The 23,157-nt window shown below is 42.2% G+C and overlaps 1 protein-coding gene across 1 annotated transcript in view; it reads right to left on the minus strand.

Moving 5' to 3' along the window:
* Nucleotides 1–23,157, minus strand: part of LOC143437301 (uncharacterized) — a 281,257-nt gene that overhangs the window by 28,951 nt on the left and 229,149 nt on the right. The window lies entirely within an intron of this gene.

The following is a 23,157-nucleotide window of genomic DNA, read 5'->3' on the forward strand; positions in this document are numbered from 1 at the left end:
TCAACTCTCCATTCAGGTCCCATGGTCCTATCACCAACTCTGTCATGGGGCGGGGTGGCAGGGTGTTGATGGGAACCCGTCATTTCCACCTAAGACCCTGCCATCCCCATCTTCTTCTTCTTCTTCTTTTTTTTTTTTTTTTTTTTTTTTTTTTTTTTGGTTTTTCGAGACAGGGTTTCTCTGTGTAGCCCTGGCTATCCTGGAACTCACTCTGTAGACCAGGCTGGCCTTAAACTCAGAAAACCACCTGCCTCTGCCTCCCGAGTGCTGGGATTAAAGGTGTGCGCCATCAATTATTGATCATTATTGGTTATCAATTAGTATTGCTAATTATTGGTTACCGTTTATTGATTATTGATTATTGATCGGCATTGATTATTGATTGTTATCCCATCAGCGTCATCCCCCTGCCTCTGCTTCCCAAGTGCTGGGATTAAAGGCGTGTGCCACCACCACCCGGCTAGTTTTTTTTTTTCTTTTGTCATCCAAACAACTAGACCCCACCATATATGAATAGCAGCCATGTTTGGGACCCCTAGCATCATCAACAATGGAACTCACCCAGGAGGCCCTCAAGATCACCCTGTTCCAGCCCATCATGATATACTCTATCCATTGCCTTGCTGACCTGGGTCATTCCTCTCTTTCCCTCTTTGGCCCCTTGAGAGTCCACATTTACTGTTCCTGGAAAACTCCCAAATCACTTTGGCCTCCAAACCTGCCCTCAGCCTGGCAACCTTCCTGCATGTCCCATCATCCTCTGATACGCCTTCTCATTTCTGCCTAGGGGCAGTAGAGACCCTGTGCACACCCCAGCCCAGTGTTCTAAAGCAACCTCTCCCGCCCCCCCCCCAACTCACCCTCTTTATGAACTCAAACTCTCTCATAGACAATGATCATTGCCACTAAAACAGTTGAGGCAAACCACCTCCCTGTGGTGGCCTCTTCCCAAAAGGCTGAGTTAATTGCTTTAACTAGGGCACTGCAAACAGCAAAAAACCCAATGGGCTAACATGTGTGCCTTCTTAATAGTTTATACGCACTACTTTATTTTTTTATTTTATATTTTATTTTTTCATTTCTTAATTTATATTTATATTTACATTATATTTTATATTTTGTTTTACACTTATTTTATTTGTTTATTTAATTTAATTTAATTTTATTTTATTTTTTGGTTTTTTGAGACAGGGTTTCTCTGTGTAGCCCTGGCTGTCCTGGAACTCACTCTGTAGACCAGGCTGGCCTCGAACTCAGAAATCTGCCTGCCTCTGCCTCCCAAGTGCTGGGATTAAAGGCGTGCACCACCACCATCCGGCTATATTTTATTTTATAATTTATATTATTTTCTATTTTAATTTACTTTTATTTTTATATTTTACATTTTATATTTGATGTATTTTATATTTTATTTTATCTTTATTTTATATTTTTTTCTCACCACCAAGGACACACCCATTGTCAATTGTTCCCTTATAGCAAAACCTTTGAAGGCTCTCCAACTCCCAAAGGAGGTGGTCATAATTCACTGCCAAGGGTGCCAGACCTCTCCAGACCCAGTGACTTTGGGTTATACCAGAACTGACTCAGTCACCTCAGGTTTGGCTTCCAGCTCCTCTACACCAAAATGCACGTCCTCTTTCTGACATATTCCTACAAACCTCAATACATCAATTGTAAGTGGGGATGAAATAGGTGACCCAATGTACCAAATTTTCTACAATTTGGGAGAAAAATCAGAAAATGATTTTTGTTGACTTGTGCTCTTAGTATTTCTGAAAAAAATGTTGGAGGAAAAGCATGAGTTGTACGATAAAACTGATAAATGATTTGATAAATGCTGCAAATGCAAATAAACATTCTAAAAGTTTCTAAGTGTGCTCTTGAAGAGAATCTTCTCTCCTGTAGTCATAGAGCTCCAATTGCAGGAAATCAAGCTGAAGCCATCACTTTACATTTTGCTGAATTACATGGAAAATTCAAGTCTCAGCCTCAGAGGGTGTCAGTAGTTAAAGAAAGTAAAAGCATTAATTGGAAAAGACTGAGATCCTATAATGTGGAATGTGGATGTGTGGGTGGACCCTGTTGAAGCTAAGAACTTTCAATCTTCAGATTCTCAAGGTTTTACCTCACCTGAGGAAGTAGTACCCTCAGCACCACCTAACCCATGCCTGTTTCACATGAGGAATTTAATCCCTCAGAGTCTGATAAACCAGCAGTGATCTTCTCTGAAGAAAATGTCAGACAATACTGATGTTCCTCAAGGCCCACCAATAGTTTCTATAAGCAGACTCAAGGCAAAACAGGCCCCTACAGGGAGGTTCAGGTTGGGGGGTAGAAAGTGTAGTCCATGAGGAAATGTGCTATTCTACTAAGGAGGTTAATGAGTTTGCTGATTCATTCAAGCAGAAGTCTGGGGAATATGTGTGGGATAAAGGTGGAAGGCACATAAAACTAGATCAGGCTGAGTTTATTGACCTGGGCCCTCTGAGTGAAGATTCTAGGTTTAATATGGAAGCTCACACACTTAAAAAAGAAAGAAAGAAAATGTGTCATAAGGCTCAGGGAAATTGCAATGCTAGAGCAGATACGTTGTAGAAAACTTATTTCTGTACATTGGAAAAGCCTGAAATATGCCCTTCTCAAATCCCATAAGGAAAAAAACTGGTGAGAGGGGCACCAGCACATTTGAAGTGTTTTCTTCTTGCCTTTTCCCTTGCACTAGATCTTAGGGTTGGAGATGCTGCCGTTCAATTAATTAATTTTAGTGCGCTTAATCAAGCCCTGAGGTAGCAAGGACCAGGTGGCAGCATTGAATCACTAGAGACAATGCCCCGGCCACAGGGATTCAATGAGACCCTAGGGAAAGTGGCGAAAGAATGATAGAACAAGGGACATGAGGAAGAAGCACAGGTCTGAAGGTCGGATCAAGGGCTTGAATTTTATTGTTCAGGCTGCAGTTATAAATGCAAGCAGGCAGGAAGGTCATCTGACAGTCAGGGTCCAGGGTCATCCCATAATTGCAGACTTCTCTAAGCCCACAAGAATTCCTAGCCCAAATTACTTATCTAAATATTTCCTCACAAGCAAGAAGGCAATTAAAACATTTCTCGGCTCGAGTTGCTTATCTGATTAAAATTTTCTCCCTGGCAGGAGCACAATGAAGTATTATTCCTTAACTCGATTTATTTACCTAACTAACATTTGCTCCCAGGCAGAAGGGAATCTCGGCTCCTGGCAAGACAAAGTGATCATTGTCATCAGAATGGACAGCTTAGACAGAATGACGTTTATAATGACCTAGTCCATAATGGTCAGCACAGGAGAGGGGAAAAAATTTATTTATTTATTTATTTATTTATTATACACATATTTATTTATTATATATTTATTTATATATTTATTCTTTCTTTATTTTATTTATTTATTTATTTATTTATTTATTTATTTATTTATATTTGGGTTTTTCAAGACAGGGCTTTTCTGTGTAGTCCTGGCTGTCCTGGAACTCACCCTGTAGACCAGGCTGGTCTCGAACTCAGAAATCCACCTGCCTCTGCCTCCTAATTGCTGGGATTAAAGGTGTGCACCATGAATTATTGATCATTATTGGTTATCAATTAATATTGATAATTATTGATTACTGTTTATTGATTATTGATTGACATTGATTATTCATCATTATTCCATCACTGTGATCCCCCTGCCTCTGCCTCCTGAGTGCTGGGACTAAAGGCGTGCGCCACCACCACCCTGCCAGCAATTTATTTATTTATTTATTTATTTATTTATTTAATATCTGCGTGTGTCCTGTCACTCTCTTCAGATGCACCAGAAGAGGGTATCAGATCCCATTACAGATGGTTGTGAGCCACCATGTGGTGTCTGGGAACTAAACTCAGGTTGATCCAGTCCACTGCTGCTGCTGTTCTCGGTGATCATCCCATGGCACCAGCATCTCCAATACACTGGGGTTTTCTGCTGCAACTCAGCTTCACCAATAGCCTCTCATAGGCTCTCTTCATGGTGCCAAGGCTCAGTTCCTTTACATGACCCCTTCAGTCCTGGGCCATCAACTGCAACTGAGGCTGCACCTTCACCAGTGGTCATCCCCCTGCCTCACATGGTCACTCACGGTCACAGATTCTCTGTGCTCTCAGAAAACACTTCCCAGAAGACTTCACTTCAGTGATGCTGGTCTCTTTTAATCACCACTAATTTCTTAGCTCCAGCTAACCAGTATCAATTGTCCCTGTAATCCCTTCTATTCTGAGCCACATTGCCCAAACTGCTGAGTTCTACTGCTTGCTGGGGCTGGAACATCCCCACACCCCCTTATTCTATTACCAGCCTTCTGTTTTCTGACTCCCTCTCTGCCTAAGCTTGGCTTTCCTGGAACTCAATCTGTAGCTTGACCTTGAACACAGAGATCTGCAGGCATTTCTCCCGAGCACTGGGATTAAAGGTGTGGTCCACCCAGGTTGGATTTAAGTAGTGGAGTAATTGTAACCAGGAGCTCTCATTTAAAAAATCAGAAAATCCACAGATTGGGAGGTGAAATCCATAAAACTACAGAGAATCAACATTCAGAAAATATAAGTGCTTTGTAAGTCAGAAAGAAAGATACATGTAACTCATAAATTAGCAAAATAATTACTATTGATTATTGATTGGCATGCTCTTATCACTGGACCAACACAGAAGAGGAAACCAAGTAATGCACAAAATCTGTCAGGCTGAAATCAGAGGAAGGCAAAGGAAAACAGTGAGGCCTGTCACATGCCTCGGGGTGCAAACAGACAAAGCCCACTGGCATTAGAGCTCAACTATAGAGCCATCCATCTGCAGCAGGATAGAAACTGAACTGACGAGTTTCACTATTACTGTGTTGTAGTTAATCTGTGATTCCAAATCTAGCAGTGGGGAGCAGGAGAGATGGTCCAGTGATAAGAGCATGCCAATCAATAATAAATAATCAATGCCAATCAATGACCTTCAATCAGTGTTAATCAATAATCGATAACCAGTGCCAATCAATAATCAATGTTTATCAATGACCAATAATGATCAATAATTGATACCACATGCCTTTAATCCCAGCACTTGGGAGGCATAGGCAGAGGGACAACAATGAAGAAATAATGATCAATAAATAATGCTAATCAATAATCAATAAACAATTCTAATCAGTAATCAATAACCAATACTAATAAATGACCCATGAGCAAGCCTAATCAGTAATCAAAAATCAATAATATAATAATCAACAATCAATAATCAATCCTAATCAATGACCAATAACGACTAGTTTCACTGTTATTGTGTTGTAGTTAATCCATGATTCTAAATCTAGTAGTGGGGAGCAGAAGAGATTATCCAGTGATAAGAGCATGCCAATCAATAATCAATACTAGTCAATGACCTTCAATCAATACTAATCAATGATCAATAACCAATGTCAATCAATGATCAATACTAATCAATGACTAATAATGATCAATAATTGAGCACGGGGAAGTCCTCCACACTGGTCACACATTGGGTTCCAATAGGATGGGTCTGGATGGTTCATGGCCCCTCAAAAGCCAGGGGAAGGCTGGCTTAAACAGGGATGGGGAAGAGGGGAGGGGGTAACTTAATTAGCCACACCCCCGGGCAATTAGCCACGCCCCAGGCCTTTAGATTTAAATCTCTTGAAGTGGAGACCTGTTAGTCACGCCCTCCACCTGTGTGTCCTACGTGACTGAACTGGAAGGTAAAATGGAGTTTACAACACGTGTCAGGGTCCTGAGTTCTGGGGGCGTGGCCAAACACCTGCTGTCTTGGGGTCCCACACCAACCAAGAACCAGGATACCCTTTCATGACCCGACATTGATTATTGATTAGTATTCTTTATGGTTTTTTATTGGTATTGATTATTGGTTATTGATTAGTATTGCTTATCAATCATTGATCACTGTTGATCTATTGGTCATTGATTATTGATTAGCATTGCTTATATGTTATTAATTGCCGTTAATTGATTATTTATTAGCATTGGTTATTGATCATTATCCCATCACCATCATACCCCTTGCCTTGCCTCCCAAGGGCTGTGATTCAGGAGATGTGTCATCAATTTTTTATCATTATTGGTTATTGATTAATATTGGTTAGTGATTATTCATTAGCATTGCATGCTGCAGAGGTGGGTAGGAGCCAAGCAGTGATTTTTAAAAGCCTCAGTTCACTCATAAAATGAAGACAGTACTCAAGGATGCCGATGTTATAGGCTTGTGATAAAGAGTGGATATAAAATACCTAACGCATGTGCTTAATAAGTGACTTTCTTCCCTCCCTTTCTTTTCTTATCTTTTCTCTTTCTTTTTTTTTCAGAAAGGGTTTACCTGTGTACCACTGGCCGATCATTATTAATTTTTGATTAGTGCTGATTATTAATCATTGATTACCATTTATTGATTATTGATTAGCATTGATTATCGATCATTATTTCATCACTGTCATTCCCCTGCCTATGTTCTGGAACTCACTCCTTAAACCAGGCTGGCCTTAAACTCACAGAAGTCTGTCTCCCTCTGTCTCCTGAATGATGGAATTAGACGTACGTCACCACCACCTGGCAATAAACAATCATTTCTACATTATTTCTTGTTATATGAAGCTGATGCTTTGATTTTTAGAGACTTTGTCTCACAGATTTCTGTGTCATATTTTACTCTCACTCGATCAAGACGTTTTCATTTTTTTCTCTTTTTCCTCTAAACTCTTTTTTCCTTTTTCACTTTTATTAGATATTTTCTTTATTTACATTTCAAATGTTATCCCCTTTCCCGATTTCTCCCCCAGAAACTCCCTATCCCCTCCCCTCCCCCTGCTTCTGTGAGAGTGTTCCCCCACTCACCCGCTCCTGCCTCCCCACCCTCGAGGAGAGGCCCTTGGTCCATTTTTTCTTTTTAATCTTTGTTGAGTAAGAAAAAGACGTTTTATATATTGTTATAATCGTATTTTACCTTCCTTTATTTTTATAATCTGTTACCCTCGGATTTAATACTTTATATTTAATTATTTATTTATTTACTTATGTTTTTTTTTCGAGACAGGATTTCTCTGTGTAGCTCTGGCTGTCCTGGAACTCACTCTGTAGACCAGGCTGGCCTCGAACTCAGAAATCCTCCTGCCTCTGCCTCCCGAGTAGTGGGATGGGCATCTTATTGGTTATCAATTAGTATTGATAAATAATTATTGATTATCATTTATTGATTATTGATTAGCATTGATTATTGATCACTATTCCGTTACTGTCATCCCCCTGCCTGTGTCTCCCGAGTGCTGGGATGAAAGGCGTGTGCCATCAATTATTGATCATTATTGGTTATCAATTAGTATTGATAGTTAATTATTGATCAGCACTTATTATTGATTAGCATTGATTATTTATCATTATTCCATCATCATCATCCCCCTGCCTGTGTCTCCTGAGTGCTGGGATCTGCACAGTCACCATGTAAGAGAAGTCCTAGTATCCTCCTTTGTGTATAAGGAGACCAAGGCTAAGAATGGTTCCTCTACCCCTTCTGAATTCTCACAGGAATTAAGTAGCAAAATGAAAAATTAAAGTCAGACCTGAATGTTAAAAGAATGTTTACCATTGTACATTTTTCTGTTTGTTCATTGGGCTCCTAGATGGCATTTCTGAAAGCAAATCCCGACTGCAATTCATGATCCCCATACACCTGAGGCTTTTCAGTAAATCATAAACACTACAGACTGCTGCAGAGGCAAGAAGAGGTTCAGGCTTGTGTATGACTACTTTTCTCAGCTTCCTATCCTGATGTCAAGGTGCCCAAGGTCTGGACCCTATTCTAGTTTATAAAGCAAGATGGATGATTCATTTTGACAAAATAGTGTGAGGTGATAAGAGGTGACAACATACAGCTAAGAACAGTATTGATTTAAACTTATGGAGTGTTTTCTGGAAGTTTCCATGTAGCATTGTTTGATTAGATCTGATACACACACACATGCACACACACACACACACAAATACAGACACACATACACACACAAATACAGACACACATACACACACAAATACACACACATACACACACACACACACACACACACACACAATTTTCTGAAGTGGACTATAGTTGCAAGTAACTGAAACCATGGCTAAGTGTACTAAATATTATTCCAAATATGCCTTAAAATTTCTGATTCTGGTTCAATTGATAACCAAACTAATGTCTGCTCCTCTGCAAGAGCAGCAAGCACTCTCAACAATTGTGCCATCTCTTTAGCCCCAGCTTATTCTGAAAGTAGAACTTAATAGATCCGTTGCCCTTTTCCCCTAAATAACAAATAAAACAACTCAAGTGTTAGACACTCCAAAGGTTACCTTACCAAGTAATACTAAGATTGTCTAAGTGAATTTGCCCTTTACTGGTTAACTGATTGCTAATTCTAATGGCTAATTTAGATGGCTGTTTTCTGCAGGTACCCTTGCATGCCAGCAGAGGGCATCAGATCCATTTGTCATGAGCCACCATGTCTTTCCTGGAACTTGAACACTGGTTTTCTGAGCCATCTCACTACTATCTGTTTACTGGTTAACTGCCCAAAAAGCAAGGACTTAAAAATTGGATCAACTAGTTAATCAAAAAATAGTTGAACAAGTGACATGGCAAGACCACATTTTTGTGAGGAAAGAATGGGTTGCAGAGTGCTCTTTCTACATGATCCTGAATCATTTAGGTTTGGGCTCCTCTGGAATGTTCCACTATTTTTTATGTTATGTATCCTTGACAACCCCTCACCCCCCTTCTCACTCCTCTGATTTATGGTTTTTGCTTTTTAAAAAGCCCCTCAGCTTGCTGGTCTTTTGTCAAACTCTACTCCTGTGAGAGTGAGCTGTTTGACTGTTGGTTGCCAACTCTTCTCCCTAATAAACCTCTGCTGATTGCATCCAGGTATGGTATCATGTGAGTTTGTGGGTGGCCGTTACTTCTCAAGACTGGATTTAGGGTCTCCCAATTTTGGGGGTCTTCATTCCTAACAATAATCTCTGTTATTCATGTTTTATTTCTCAAAATATAATCCAAGTTACTAACCACAAAAGAACAAATGGCTGTGATAATGTTGACCATAAAACCTACATTCTGTATCATTTGACATAAAGTAACAACAACAAAAAACCAAACGTGATTGGGAGAAAAATGTAGCTGTAACTTGGCACAGGACTTTGTGGTTTTGACTTTTGGAAGCTATGTAACTTTCTGGTTCAGGGTGGGGCTGAGGCTGGGGTATTGCAGCTAAGCTTCTGAGTGCAATTTTATGGCTCTGATTTATCAGTAGTAACTTGATTACAATAAATTCTTATCATTTTCCTTGTCCTGTGGTTGAGTTGTCTTTGGATCTCAGTGGACCCCGTGAGGTAAAGGCAGTATGTAACCACTGTCCAGTATGAATAGTTTCATAATGATGAAGACTACAGAGGTGTGCAAAGGCTTCATTATACTAAACATGTCCAATTAGGACTCTGTGGGTGTGTCCTGAGTCACAGAAGGTGTGTTTAAGACTCAAGGATGTGTCCTGAGACACAGGGGGATGTGTGTAAAACTCAGTGGGCATGTCCTGAGTCACAGGGTGCATGTTTAACACTCAGGAGGTGAGTCCAGAGCCACAGGGGGCAAACTTAATACTCAGGGGCATGTCCTGAGTCACAGAGGGTATGTTTAAGATTGAGGGGTCATGTCCTGAGACACAGTGGGTATGCTTAAAACTCAGGGGTTGTGTCCTGATACACAGTGGGTGTGCTTAAGACTCAGGAAGCATGTCCAGAGTCACAGACAGTTTGCTTAAGACTCAGGGGTGTGTTTCCTGTGACACAGGGAGCATGTTTAGAACTCTGTCCAGAGTCACAGGCAGTGTGTTTAAGACTCAGGGAGAATGTCCTGAGTCACTGGAGGCATGTCCTGAGTCACAGGGGGGCATGTTCATGACTCTGGGGCGTGTTTGAGACTCAGGGGGCTTGTTTAAGACTCAGTAGGTGTGTCCTGAGTCACAGGGGTAGTGCATAGACTCTTAGCACATATTCTTTCATGATAATGAAGACTAGAGAATTGTGCAAAGGCTTGACCGTATTAAATACACTCACAGGGTTTCTGTCTTAGTGTTTCCATTGCTATGAAGAGAAATCATGAAACAGGCATCTTCTATAAAATCAACAGGATAATTGGGACTGGCTTACAGTTTCAGAGATTTAGGTTTTTTTCATCATAGCAGGAAGCATGGCAGGCATGAAAGAAAACATGATGCTGACGAAGAACCTGAGAGTTTTGCTTCTTGATCCAAAAGGCAGCCAGGAATAGACTGCCTGCTAGGGAGCTAGTAGGAGGGCCCATTCTGTACTGGGTGGAACTTCAAAGCCTTCAGTGATGCACTTCCTAAAAGGCCACATCTGATAATAACTTCCTCCCACTCACTCCCTGAGCCAAGCATATTTATACTACCACATTCCACTGCCTGGCCCACATATGATTGTGCAAACAAATGAGTGTATGGGGACCGTATTTAAAAATAGCATAATACAAAGTATGTGAGGTTCAAATTAAAAAGTGCTCATCATCTATAGAAGTCTCATAAATGTTAAAAGTCGAAAGTTCAAAGTTTCTTCTGAGATCATTTCAATCATGTAACTGTAATCTCCTATACATTCATAAATATAGCACATAATATCCATCCAAATTCACAGGATATAGGTCACCATTCTTAATCACCATTGTGAAGAAATACTGGGCCAAAAGAAGAACAAAAGCCAGCAAGGCAATCTCCAAACTGTGCATCTCCATGTCTGATATCAAAGCATTCTTCAGATCTCAAACTCCTTCCTGCTTTGCTCACTGCAACACAATACTTTCTATTTGGCTGAATTTATTTCCTGAAAGTAGTTTTCCTGAGAAGGTATCCCACAGCTCTGGAATCAAAAATTCTTGGGGTCTCCAAAGTACCTTTAAAATTACAGCTTCTTGTTCCAGTATCTGGGATCCACAGATGGTCTTCTGTGTTCCTCAAAAGAAGCTGGGTCTCGTCTCCAGCTCTTCCCTCTATAGTGCACTAGGTTCTGCTTGACTCCACTCAACTGCTGCTGCTGTTCTTTCTGCTCATCCCACTGGACTGACATCTTTCAGAATGCAGTGTGTCTCTTTAGCAATTGAATGTACAAGAGTCCTCAAAAATTATGTTTGATTTCATGAAATGTTATTTAGAAAATAAATTCTCACTCTCGGTTCTCTTTGTCATATATAGATGCATCTCAATATCCCAGATGAAAGAAAAGTCCATGAAATATTTCAGCATGCCAGGGTCTACATACAGCTGAGGAAAACTAACAACCTTATTAAATACTGAGGTAAAATCTAAAACCTATATTTACCAAATATAAAACACCATATCATTATCAAAGAGAACTTCTCACTAATAGACCGTGTCCTTCATTACACTAACCATGCCTGCTCCCTGATTTAAATGATGGCAGGAGTTTCTGCCTGTGTTCAGGACAGCCACCTGTGTTCAGGGACATTATCCAGAAAAAGTCAGGCAGAGAAATGGAAGCCCTGCTGATACAGGGAGTCCTCCAATTTGAGCTGAGTTCCACTGAGACTTGTGGCCTGCGACCTTCACACAAGTTTTCCAAAACCTTGATTCCTAAATCATGGATCTTGGCTGTGAGAGAAAGTGTACCAAATACTGAAATCTGATTCAAAACACATACAGCCCAGGACCCTGCCCATCTCTTCAGGTGGCTGTTCCATAATTGGCTGTGTAAAAGTGTCTTCTAAAGGTCATTCTATTTTACTATCAGTTCAGCACCTTCAGGGTAACAAGGAATATGGTATTAATGGTCATTAATACCATTAGAATCCATGATCATTGGCCCACTGTCTCACTTCTCTGCTGTGAAATGAGTTCCTTGGTCAGAAGCAATTTTCAGAATCCAGGACCCTTGCCTCTTACCCTCACCCCCTACTCCCCACGTGCACAATGTCTCCTGCAGCTTCATCTCCCTAGCAACACAAGGTTCTGCTTGATAGTTACAAATAGATTTTTAGATGTAAAGCAGTGTACTGTATCTTTTGAAGTAAGCAGTTAGACCGCCATTGTTTCAGGGCACAGGCCAAGAAGATTCTGTACTTTCCCATCACCTGGATCCCTCTTACCCCTCCCTTTGAAAAATGTATTATAAATAAGCACTTTGTGCCCAAATATATGACTCTTGACAAGCATTTGCTTCCTTGAGTCCATTCTCTCTCTCGCGCCCGTTCTTCCAGGTTGCAATCCTACTCATCCCTCATGAATAACCTAGGGCCCACAGGTCGGGTCAGGTGGCGTCCAAATGTTGGGGCTCGAGGCACGGATTCCTCCGGATGGAGCTTTGGCAGAAGGCGTGCGCACGTTATATTGAGTGAGACAGGATCATCGCCTGTGACCTGTTGTCCTCGGGGTAAGTTTCATTCCATCCCATAAAGAATGGGCCATTCATTGTCGAAGGAGGCATCCTTTATAAAGGACCTCAAACAAAGTCTCAGAGAGAGAGGAATTAGGGTTAAAAAAAGATCTTATTAATTTCTTTGTGTTTATTGATGAACAGTGTCCTTGGTTTATGCTTGACAGTCCTATCATACACCCTAAGAAGTGGCAAAAAGTGGGTCATGAACTAAATAAAAAAATTAAATGTGAAGGTGATGGTGCAGTTAATCCAACAATTTTCTCATTCTGGGGTATTATTAGGGACATTTCTGAGGATGCAGACAAAGATTCGGGTAAGCGCCAGCTCTTGTCGGTTGCAGAATACTGCTTATCACAATCGTGCCCTGGCTCCGCTGGTTCCTCTCACCCGCCATCTCAGGCCTCTGTTCCTTTTTACACTTATTGATATGCCTCATGAGTCTCAGCTTCCCTCCTCATCCGATTCTCCTCATATTTATCCTGATTTGTCAGCTTTGGATTCTTCTCCCCCGGCCTCGCCTGTGTGCCCTTGTTATAGTTCTGCGCCCACGGCTCCTTTGCCCCCACAATATGTGCCTTTAGCGACTGGCGATCCTTACATCCCTCACTCTCAAACTTCCTACTGTAATCCTGTTCTTTGGAAGCCCCCGCCTCTGTGTTCGCCTTCCCCAGCTTCTTGGAGTTCCCCGCCACCCCCGCCTCCATCTCCTGCCGCTGTTACCATTGCTGCACGGCATTTGCCCTCTCCCCGCCCAACTTGCTTTGTCTCCGCCCTCACCCATTCAGCTGCAACTTCAGCGTGCCCTGCCCCTGCCACTCCAGCCGCAACCGCTGCTTCTGATTCATAGCCTTTGAATCCTGCCACTACTGCTGTTCTCACAATAACGCCAGTTCCCTCAGTCTCTACATCGCTCCCTACTTCTGCGGTTTTGCCTTTCCCTGCTACCCTGCCTGTTTCTCTCTCTGACATGAAAAATCGCCTTTCTTCCCAGGTTCATGACTCTCTGTCCTTTCCCCATTGACTAAGATCATTCAGGGCAATAGGGAAGAATTTCGAGAATTTGTTGCCCGCCTCCTGGAGGTAGCTGAGAGGTCCTTGGGGCCTGGCCAGGGAGACAATAAACTTCTTCAGCAGCTTGCTTATGAAAATGCTAATTCTGCCTGTAGGGCTGCCCTTCGAGGGAAATATAAAAATAAGGATTTGGATGAGATGATTCATATTTGCAAGCATGTAGATACCTTTGCCCAGAGGGTCTCACAAGCCATCAATCTGGCTGTGGGAGAAGCCACTTCAGCCACTAATAGTGGGGCAAATGTATCCACCTGTTTTAGATGTGGTCAACTGGGTCATTTTGCTAAACAGTGCCCTCAGGGTAAACCCATGGCTCAGCCCCCACCTCAATGGAGGGGGGAGCGTTCACTTCCAACGACCCTTTGCCCTCGCTGCAGGCGAGGCAAACATTGGGCTACTGCCTGCCGTTCCAAAACTGATATTTTGGGCAATCCCCTCCCCCCCCTTCAGGGAAACGGGATGCGGGGGCCAGCCCCGGGCCCCTCAGCCAGCTTCCTCCCTGCCGGCCTTGGGGAACAGCCAGGCAGGGCCACATCAAACCTTCCATCAACAGCTCCCAAAACAGCCTCAGCCCTTTGTAGGGCTACCCCAGGGAGTGCAGGATTGGACCTCTGTGCCTCCTCCAATACAATATTAGAAGCTGGAGAAGGAGTTCAGATAATCTCTACTGGTGTCTTTGGGCCTCCCCCACCCCAGACTTATTATCTTATTCTGGGCAGAGCTTCTGCCACACTCCAAGGCATTACCATCTTTCCTTCAATCGTTGATAATGATTACTCTGGAGAAATTAAAGTATTGGCCACTAGCTCCAGAGGGCCCCTTCACATTCGCCAGGGGCAGCGACTTGCACAGGCCCTTCCCCTTCCATTAGACACCTCCACACCCTCCTTGGGCCTGTCCCGGGGTGCTTCCACCCCTGGGTCCTCTGATGTCTATTGGGTCCAAAAACTTTCACAAAAGCGCCCACAATTAAAACTTAAATTTAATGGCAAAAACTTTGAGGGCATTCTTGACTCAGGAGCAGACTCCACAGTTATTTCACAGGCCTTTTGGCCCTCCTCTTGGCCCTGTCAGCCTTCTTTAACTCACCTTCAGGGCATTGGCCAGTCCAACAACACCCTTCAAAGCTCCCAATTGCTCACTTGGGAGGATCCTGAGGGTAATACTGGACATGTTAGACCATTCATTGTACCTGGCCTCCCTATAAACTTATGGGGTTGAGATATATTGAGTCAAATGGGAGTTCTTATGTTTAGCCCCTCTGCAATTGTTACCCACCAGATGCTGGACCAGGGGTTCATCCCTGGACAAGGCTTGGGCAGACACAACCAAGGGATTCCCCACCCCAATTGTAATTACACCAAAGACCTCATGCTCAGGACTAGCTTATGATTCAAATTTTTCCTAAGGACCATTGCTCCTCCTGCACGCCAGGCAGATAAGATCACCTGGAAGTCAGATTCCCCTGTCTGGGTCGACCAATGGTCCCTCCCTCAACACAAACTTTCCGCGACCATGCAGTTGGTACAGGAACAATTAGATGCTGGCCACATTGTACCCTCCACTTCCCCTTGGAATACACCCATTTTTGTTGTACAAAAGAAAGGGGGCAGATGGAGACTGTTCCAGGACCTCAGAGAAATTAATAAGACTATGGTTCCAATGGGAGCCCTCCAGCCTGGCCTCCCCTCCCCCGTGGCAATACCTAAGGGTTACAATAAAATGGTTATTGATTTGAAAGATTGCTTTTTCTGCATCCCCTTACACCCAGAGGATTGTAAACGTTTTGCCTTTAGCCTTCCCATTGTTAATTGCATTGGGCCATTTCCACGATTTCAGTGGAGAGTCCTACCTCAAGGCATGGCCAATAGTCCCACCTTTTGCCAAAAGTTCATGGCTCAGGCCATCGATCCTTTTCGCATTAAATACCCTGAGTTATATATTGTCCATTATATGGATGACATTCTTCTGGCTAGCCCTGATGAGACCTCCTTGCTGAGGATGGGCCAGGAGTTGGTAACTGCCCTCCAAGACCTCGGGCTACAGATTGCCCCCGAGAAGGTCCAGCTACAGCCCCCACATTTATTCTTGGTTTTGAGCTTCATCCCTCTAAGGTACTCTCTCAAAAATTGAACTTAGAAAAGATTCCTTACAAACAATGACTTTCAACGCCTCTTGGGAGACATAAATTGGCTGTGACCTTATTTAAAATTAACAACTTGAGAACTTAAGCCTCTATTTGATATTCTTCAAGGAGATTCTGACCCCTCCTCCACTCGAGCCTTAACCCCTGAGGCCACCTCTGCCCTTTAGCTTGTAGAGAAAGCCATTCAACACCAAACTGTTACCTATTATTCTCCAACCTCCCCCTTGTGGCTATTGGTTCTTCCCACCGTGTTTACCCCCACGGGATTATTGTGGCAGACTAAACCTTTATATTGGCTTCATTTGCCTGGCACCCCTCCTAAAGTGCTACCTGTTTATCCCTCCTTGGTGGCACAGATCATAAGGATGGGAAGAGAGACCTCCCTGAAGCTTTTTGGTAGAGATCCTGACCTTGTCAGCGTTCCCTATGATGCCGCTCAAGTTCGGTGGCTACTTCAGACCTCAGATGATTGGGCTATTAACTGTATTTCATTTCAGGGAAAGATAGATAACCACTATCCCTCTGACAAACTTGTACAGTTCCTTGACCACCAAGCGGTGATTTTCCCTAAAGTGACTAAGAACATTCCCATTCCTCAAGCACCACTGATTTTTACAGATGGATCCTCCTCTGGGGTTGCAGCCTTTAATATAGGTGGACAGGTCTCTAAGTTTCAGACCAAATTCTCAGCACAGTTGGTAGATTGGTTGCTGTTATTCAAGTCTTTAAGACCTTCCCAGATTGTGCCTTTAATCTTTTTACTGACAGTGCATATGTAGCTCAATCAGTGCCTTTGTTAGAGACCGTTCCCTTTATAAGGCCGTCTACCCACGCTTCCCCCTCTTTTCTGAGCTTCAAGAAATAATTTTGGCTAGGTCCCATCCATTCTTTGTAGGTCACATACGTGCCCACTCTGGTCTTCCTGGACCCTTAAGTGAGGGAAATGACCTCGTTGATAGGGCCACCCGAGGGTCTCCACTTACCTTGGCGACCTTGGCCTTGCCTTCTGATCCTGTACAACAGGCACAAAAAGCCTACCAATTGCATCATCTAAATGCCCAGACCCTCCGACAGATGTTCTCTATTACCAGAGAACAGGGACACCAGATAGTGTGTCAGTGCCAGGGATGTCTCACCCTCCTACCTGAGTTACATTTGGGGGTGAACCCTCATGGCCTCACCCCAGGAGAGATATGGCAAATAGATGTTACTCATTTTGTCCCTTTTGGTAAGCTTAAATATATACATGATTCTATTGATACCTTTAGTGGTTTTCTTTGTGCCTCACTACAATCTGGTGAGGCTACCAAAAATATTATTAGTCATATTATTTCTTGCCTTGCCTTTATGCCATACCTAAGATACTTAAGACTGATAATGGCCCTGGATATACCAGCGTCTCCTTTAAACAGTTCTGTGCCCAGCTTAATATTAAACATGTCACTGGTATTCCATATAACCCCCAAGGACAGGGCATTGTAGAAAGGGCACATCAGACCTTAAAGAACATGCTCTTAAAATTACAACATTCAGTGGGCATTTTATACCCACAAAGGGGAATCATAAAATTTTGTTAAATCATGCACAATTTTTCTTCAATTTTTTGACCCTTGATGAAAACGGAAAGTCTGTAGCAGATAGGTTCTGGCATCCTACTACAGCAGACTCCCTATGCCAAAGTCATGTGGAAAGATCCGTTGACATAAAGTGAATGGTCCTGACCCAGTCCTTATCTGGGGGAAGGGACACGCGTGCATATATGATTCAAAGAACAAGACGCCAGATGGCTACCAGAAAGACTGGTAAAGTTGCCTAACTCTACCCCAGGGATACCCCCTGAGAATGGTTCTTAACTGTGCTTCCTTTCAGAAAGATGCATCCAGTTGCCTTATTTCTCCTACTCCTCCTGCTCATACTTCAGATTTATCCAACTGTGAGTATTAAATCCCAACACTCCCCATATCAGATTTATAACTTTACTTGGGTCATAATAAATCAAGCAGGATACATTGTTAATTCCAGCTCTTCACTTGGAACCCAGCCTTCATGGCCCTCTTTAGAGGTGGATCTTTGTGCTCTTGCCCTGGGAGCCAGTGCAGATTGGGGGACCCCCTCTCATTATTGGCCCCAAACATCAGCCTGTTGATGCACCTAACCCCAATTATGATGGCACCTTATAGGATGTAATTCCTTTGATAGGAGAATCTCCTTGGCCAATGATTCATCTGGCCTTTATGTATGCCCTGGGCCTACTCACCGTGGTCACTCTCAAAATTATAAATGTGGCTATAGCTCTGATTATTATTGTGCATGTTGGGGCTGTGACACCACAGGAGATGCATATTGGAGACCCCATTCTTCCTGGGATTATCTCACTTTAAGGAGAAAGTTTCTACATACATATTTACAGGATAAACTAGGAATTAAGACCGCCCAACCATTTAGATCCTGGTGTGCATTCAAATGGTGTGTCCCTCTTCTTATATCCTTTACGGATGTAGGAAAGAGTAAAGACTGGACAGGCCAAGGGTATGAATGAGTCTGCGTCTAAGAGAATGCTCGACCTTTTCACTCACCTGCTCAGACCTGGGACTCATTTTTAGAATTAAGCTCCTTAAGAGTATCCCTAATGAAAATGTTGCTGCTGTGGGCCCTAATTCTGCCCTACAGCACCCTCGGCCACCAGCCAAGCCCGTCACCAGGCCTGGAACTATTGCTCCAGCCATTTTATCTCTCCCCACCTCCCCCCAGGTTGCCTTATTCCAGCCCACTATATCTGCGGGTCCTCCCAATTCTGCTGACCTTATTATTTCTTTGGCAAATGCCTCCCTTAAAGCTATTCATAATACCAGTGAATATCAATATCGAGAATGTTGGATTTGTTTTTCACCTACTCCCCCCTTTTATGAGGGAATAGCTATTTTTACCCCTCTCTTTTTTCTGATAATAGCAATTTATTATTATGGGCCACTTCACCTCAGGGAGGTCTCACTCTTGGTTGCATTTCGGGCATGGGCCTTTGCCTTTTGGGGCCCTCTATGCTTCCCCCCCAAGATTTGGTCCCTATTTGCAATCAGATATTGATTTTAAATAATACCTTTTTATATACCCTGACATCCAATGATATATATTTTGCCTGTGCTTTTGGTTTGATTCCTTATATATATAATTCAATTCTGGTTTTTTATATTTTAGAGATTGTGTAGTTGTTATTATTTTCCCATATTTCTTTATATATGATCCAGAGTCCTTCCTTAACATCATAGATTGAAGAGCTTCTCTGAGAACCAGGAGAGAACCTCTGACTGCCCTCACCTTGTCTGTCATACTAGGAATTAGTGCCATTGGTGCAGACACGGATATAGCTTCCTTGGTGACTTTTAATAATCACTATACTTATCTCCAATCCCTCATTGATAAAGATTTAAATAATTTGAGGGAAGGAATACAAGACCTTAAGGACTCTGTGGCTTCTCTTTCTGAGGTGGTGTTACAGAACAGGAGAGGACTTGACCTTGTCTTCCTTGAGGAAGGGGGTCTCTGTGTGGCCTTCAAACAAGAATGTTGCTTTTACTCTGATAAGACAGGCCTTGTCCAAAATAGCCTGGACAAAGTCAAAAAGAGTTTAGAGGAAGAAAAAGAGACAGAGAACAACAAGAATCATGGTATCAAAATTGGTTCTCTACTTCACCTTGGCTTACTACTCTATTGCCTAGTTTATTAGGACCTTTTGTTGGTATTTTATTGCTTTTGTCTTTTGGCCCTTGGGCCTTTAACCATCTCACAAGTTTTGTTAAGAACCAGATTGATGCTGCCATTAAGAAGCGGTTGAAGTTCATTACCATCAACTGAAGACTGAGGGAGATCCAGAAGTGAGTCTGCCGGAGACAGGCACAGCTGCCAGCCCCCCTGCCTCCCCCTATGGCTGACCCCTAGATTTCCACACCCTCAAGAAAAGTTCCTGGCATGCCTGGCTCTGCCCTCGTTGCTCTCGCTAGGGTGCCTGGCATCTTGATCATCCTGACAAAAATTGGCTTTTTTCTAAACTAAGGCCTGCCTTTGATGTGGTCCTCTAATATCGGGGAGTCTTCCATTATGACAATATTACACCCCAAATGACAAATGGCTGATAACCTAGACATTCACACAGGGATTAGGATGGCTGTGAGTTAGCCCAATGACGGGATTATTGTAGGTCCACTTCCCAGGGGTCCACCCAATGCAGCCAGAAAGGAGTGCGTGGTGCTGGGAGTGGGTGCAGCCTACATAGCCTAAGACAGGGTCCTCACCCTCCTTTCACCCACCTCGAGGTCCCTTGATGTTGCCCATTGTCGATAGCCTAAAGCCTTCGACCATCAACGTGACTCGTCTCACATTAATGCCTTGGGGTTATGAAGTCGTCTAAGACCCCCCCCACAATTTGACCTCCAAATTCTAAACTCATGTAGTTGGGATTGATCACAGGATGCCTTCTCTATCTAAACAGAGAAGGGGGAGATGTCAGAAGCCAGGACCCTTGCCTCTTACCCTCACCCCTACTTCTCCCAACCTGCACAATGTCTCCTGCAGCTTCATCTCCCTAGCAACCACAAGGTTCTGCTTGATAGTTACAAATAGATTTTTAGATGTAAAGCAGTGTACCGTATCTTTTGAAGTAGGCAGTTGGACCGACATTGTTTCAGGGCACAGACCAAGAAGACTCTGTACTGTCCCATCACCTGGACCGCTATTGTTTCAGGGCACAGGCCAAGAAGATTCTGTACTTTCCCATCACCTGGATCCCTCTTACCCCTCCCTTTGAAAATGTATTATAAATAAGCACTTGGTGCCCAAATATATGACTCTTGACAAGGATCTGCTACCTTGAGTCCATTCTCTCTCTCACCCGTTCTTCCAGGTTGCAATCCTCCTCGTCCCTCATGAATAACCTAGGGCCCGCAGGTCGGGTCAAAGGAATATACTCCATGCCTATACTTAAGTATTTTATTTTAGATCTTAAAATGATAACCCAGAATAGTAATCACAATCCATCAATTGTCACTTCACACATACTGGTAACTCTTGTGTCCACATGAAAACAACAACTAGGTAATAATAATGCCTAACACGATACAGTTCTCCTTCATACAACTTCACATCCATAAGGTTAGGTGGATGGAATCTTGCACTAATGTCATCATTCCTTTAATACCATTTAATATCACTGATCACAGAATTTAGCTTCATTCAATTTCCTGGTTAGATTTTCTTTTTTGACCTAACATTTTATACTTTTTCTTTCTAAGATTACTATGCTTACTCAAATCATGATGAGACTAAACATAGGCCAAAGGCTTTGCTGGCTTCACTGTAACTTCCTTGTCAATGCAATGAACATCATCCTCTTTACCTTATCTTCAAGGACACTACAGAAAAAGGGCAAAAGCAGCAACATTCTTCTGCAAAACATCATAAAAACTATACACAAAGTTCAAGTCACCCTCAGTACATATGTGTTCTACTAGCATGGCCCAGTAAGTTCCAATTAATGCATATGAAATCCAAAGTCTAAAAATTCACATTGCTCCATAAAAACAAAAAAATACCAGGTCAGGCCTATCATAGCAATGCTTAGTCTGGGGAACCAACTTCTGTCTTAGATAGAATTTCTATTGCTAAGAAGAGACATTGTAACCAAGGCAACTGTGTTAAAGGCTGTGTTAATATTTAATTGGACCTGGCTTGCACTTTCAAATGTTTAGTCCATTGCCATCATAGCAGGAATGTCAGCATGCAGGCAGCCATGATGCTGGAAAAGGAGCTGAGAGATCTGCATCCTCATGAGAAGGCATCCAGGAAGAGACTGTCCTCCAGACAAGTGGTAGGAGGGTCTGTTTTGTACTGGCCTGAGCTCCAAAGACCACCAACATAGTAATTCAATTCCTTCAAAAAGGTAACATCTACTCCAACAAGGCACATCTCTTAATATTGCCATTACTTAGAGTCAAACAAATTAAGATCACCACAATTTATTTCTACTATAAATTCTTTCATGCTTTTAAAAATGATTAGGACATGCAGAGTCTTTAACATGTTGATTACTTTCAGAAGGTTTCTCTCTCATATGTGTTCATTTCTGTATTCAGAAACCACTGTGGCACATAAACCATTTCTCAACTTTAGTACAATCAAAAGGTTTCTGCTCAGTTTGTGTTCTTTTATGTCTTTGGAGACTACAGAGATATGCACAGGCTTTACCACATTCACTCTATTCATAAGGTTTCTCTAAAGCATATGTTTTTTAAGTGTTTGGATAGTACAGTGACATGCAAAGGCTTTATCACATTGACTACATTTATAAGGTATCACTCTGCACATTTTCTTTGTGTATTTCGAGATTATTGTGTTATGGAAAGGCTTTACCTCATTCATGACATTCAGTTTCTCTTCAGTATGTGTTCTTTTATGATAACGGAGACCACTGTGCCATGAAAAAGCTTTACCACATTGATTACATTGATAAGGTTTCTCTCCAGTATGTGTTCTTTTATGATATTGGAGAGCACTGAGCCATGAAAAGGCTTTACCACATTGATTACATTGATAAGGTTTCTCTCCAGTGTGTGTTCTTTTATGTCTTTGGAGAGAACTGTGACATGAAAAGGCTTTACCACATTGATTACATTCATGAGGTTTCTCTCCAGTATGTGTTCTTCTATGGTTTTGGAGATTACTATGATGTGAAAAGCCTTTACCACATTGATTACATTGATAAGGTTTCTCTCTTCAGTATGTGTTCTATTATGACATTGGAGACTATGGTGACATGAAAAAGGCTTTACCACAATTGATTACATTGATAAGGTTTCTCTCCAGTATGTGTTCTTTTATGAATTTGGAGATGACTGTGACGTGAAAAGCTTTACCACATTGATTACATTCATAAGGCTCTCTCCAGTATGTGTCCTTTTATGTCTTTGGAGATTACTGTGCCATGAAAAGGCTTTCCACATTGATTACATTCATATGGTTTTTCTCCAGTATGACTCTTCATGTCTGCAACAATAATGGGCACATGTGAAAGCTTTACGCATCATTAGCTGATCAATCATTTTAGTAAATATGAATAAATTTTACAGTTGGTCTAATAATAAAGAACACTCAGATCTTAAGGTTTTTATCACTTGATGTTCACGGTTGTACTTGCTCACTGTGGGTTGCTTTTACCTCTTTGAAAATACCTGTGATCGTAAGAATATGTACTACATAGCTCTTATTTATAGCCTCATTTTTTCTATATGAGATTCCTATATGTTGTTTTTAACATGTCAAAAGGAAATATGGGATAATCAGAGCATTAAAACACTGATTGCATTCTTAGATTTTTCTGTAGTGTGTATCACACAACAGCAGCACTGTGAACCAGGATGAACAGAGGCATTTCCAAAA

Source organism: Arvicanthis niloticus, chromosome Y (assembly GCF_011762505.2).
Source record: "Arvicanthis niloticus isolate mArvNil1 chromosome Y, mArvNil1.pat.X, whole genome shotgun sequence".
In the NCBI taxonomy this organism is placed as follows: domain Eukaryota; kingdom Metazoa; phylum Chordata; class Mammalia; order Rodentia; family Muridae; genus Arvicanthis; species Arvicanthis niloticus.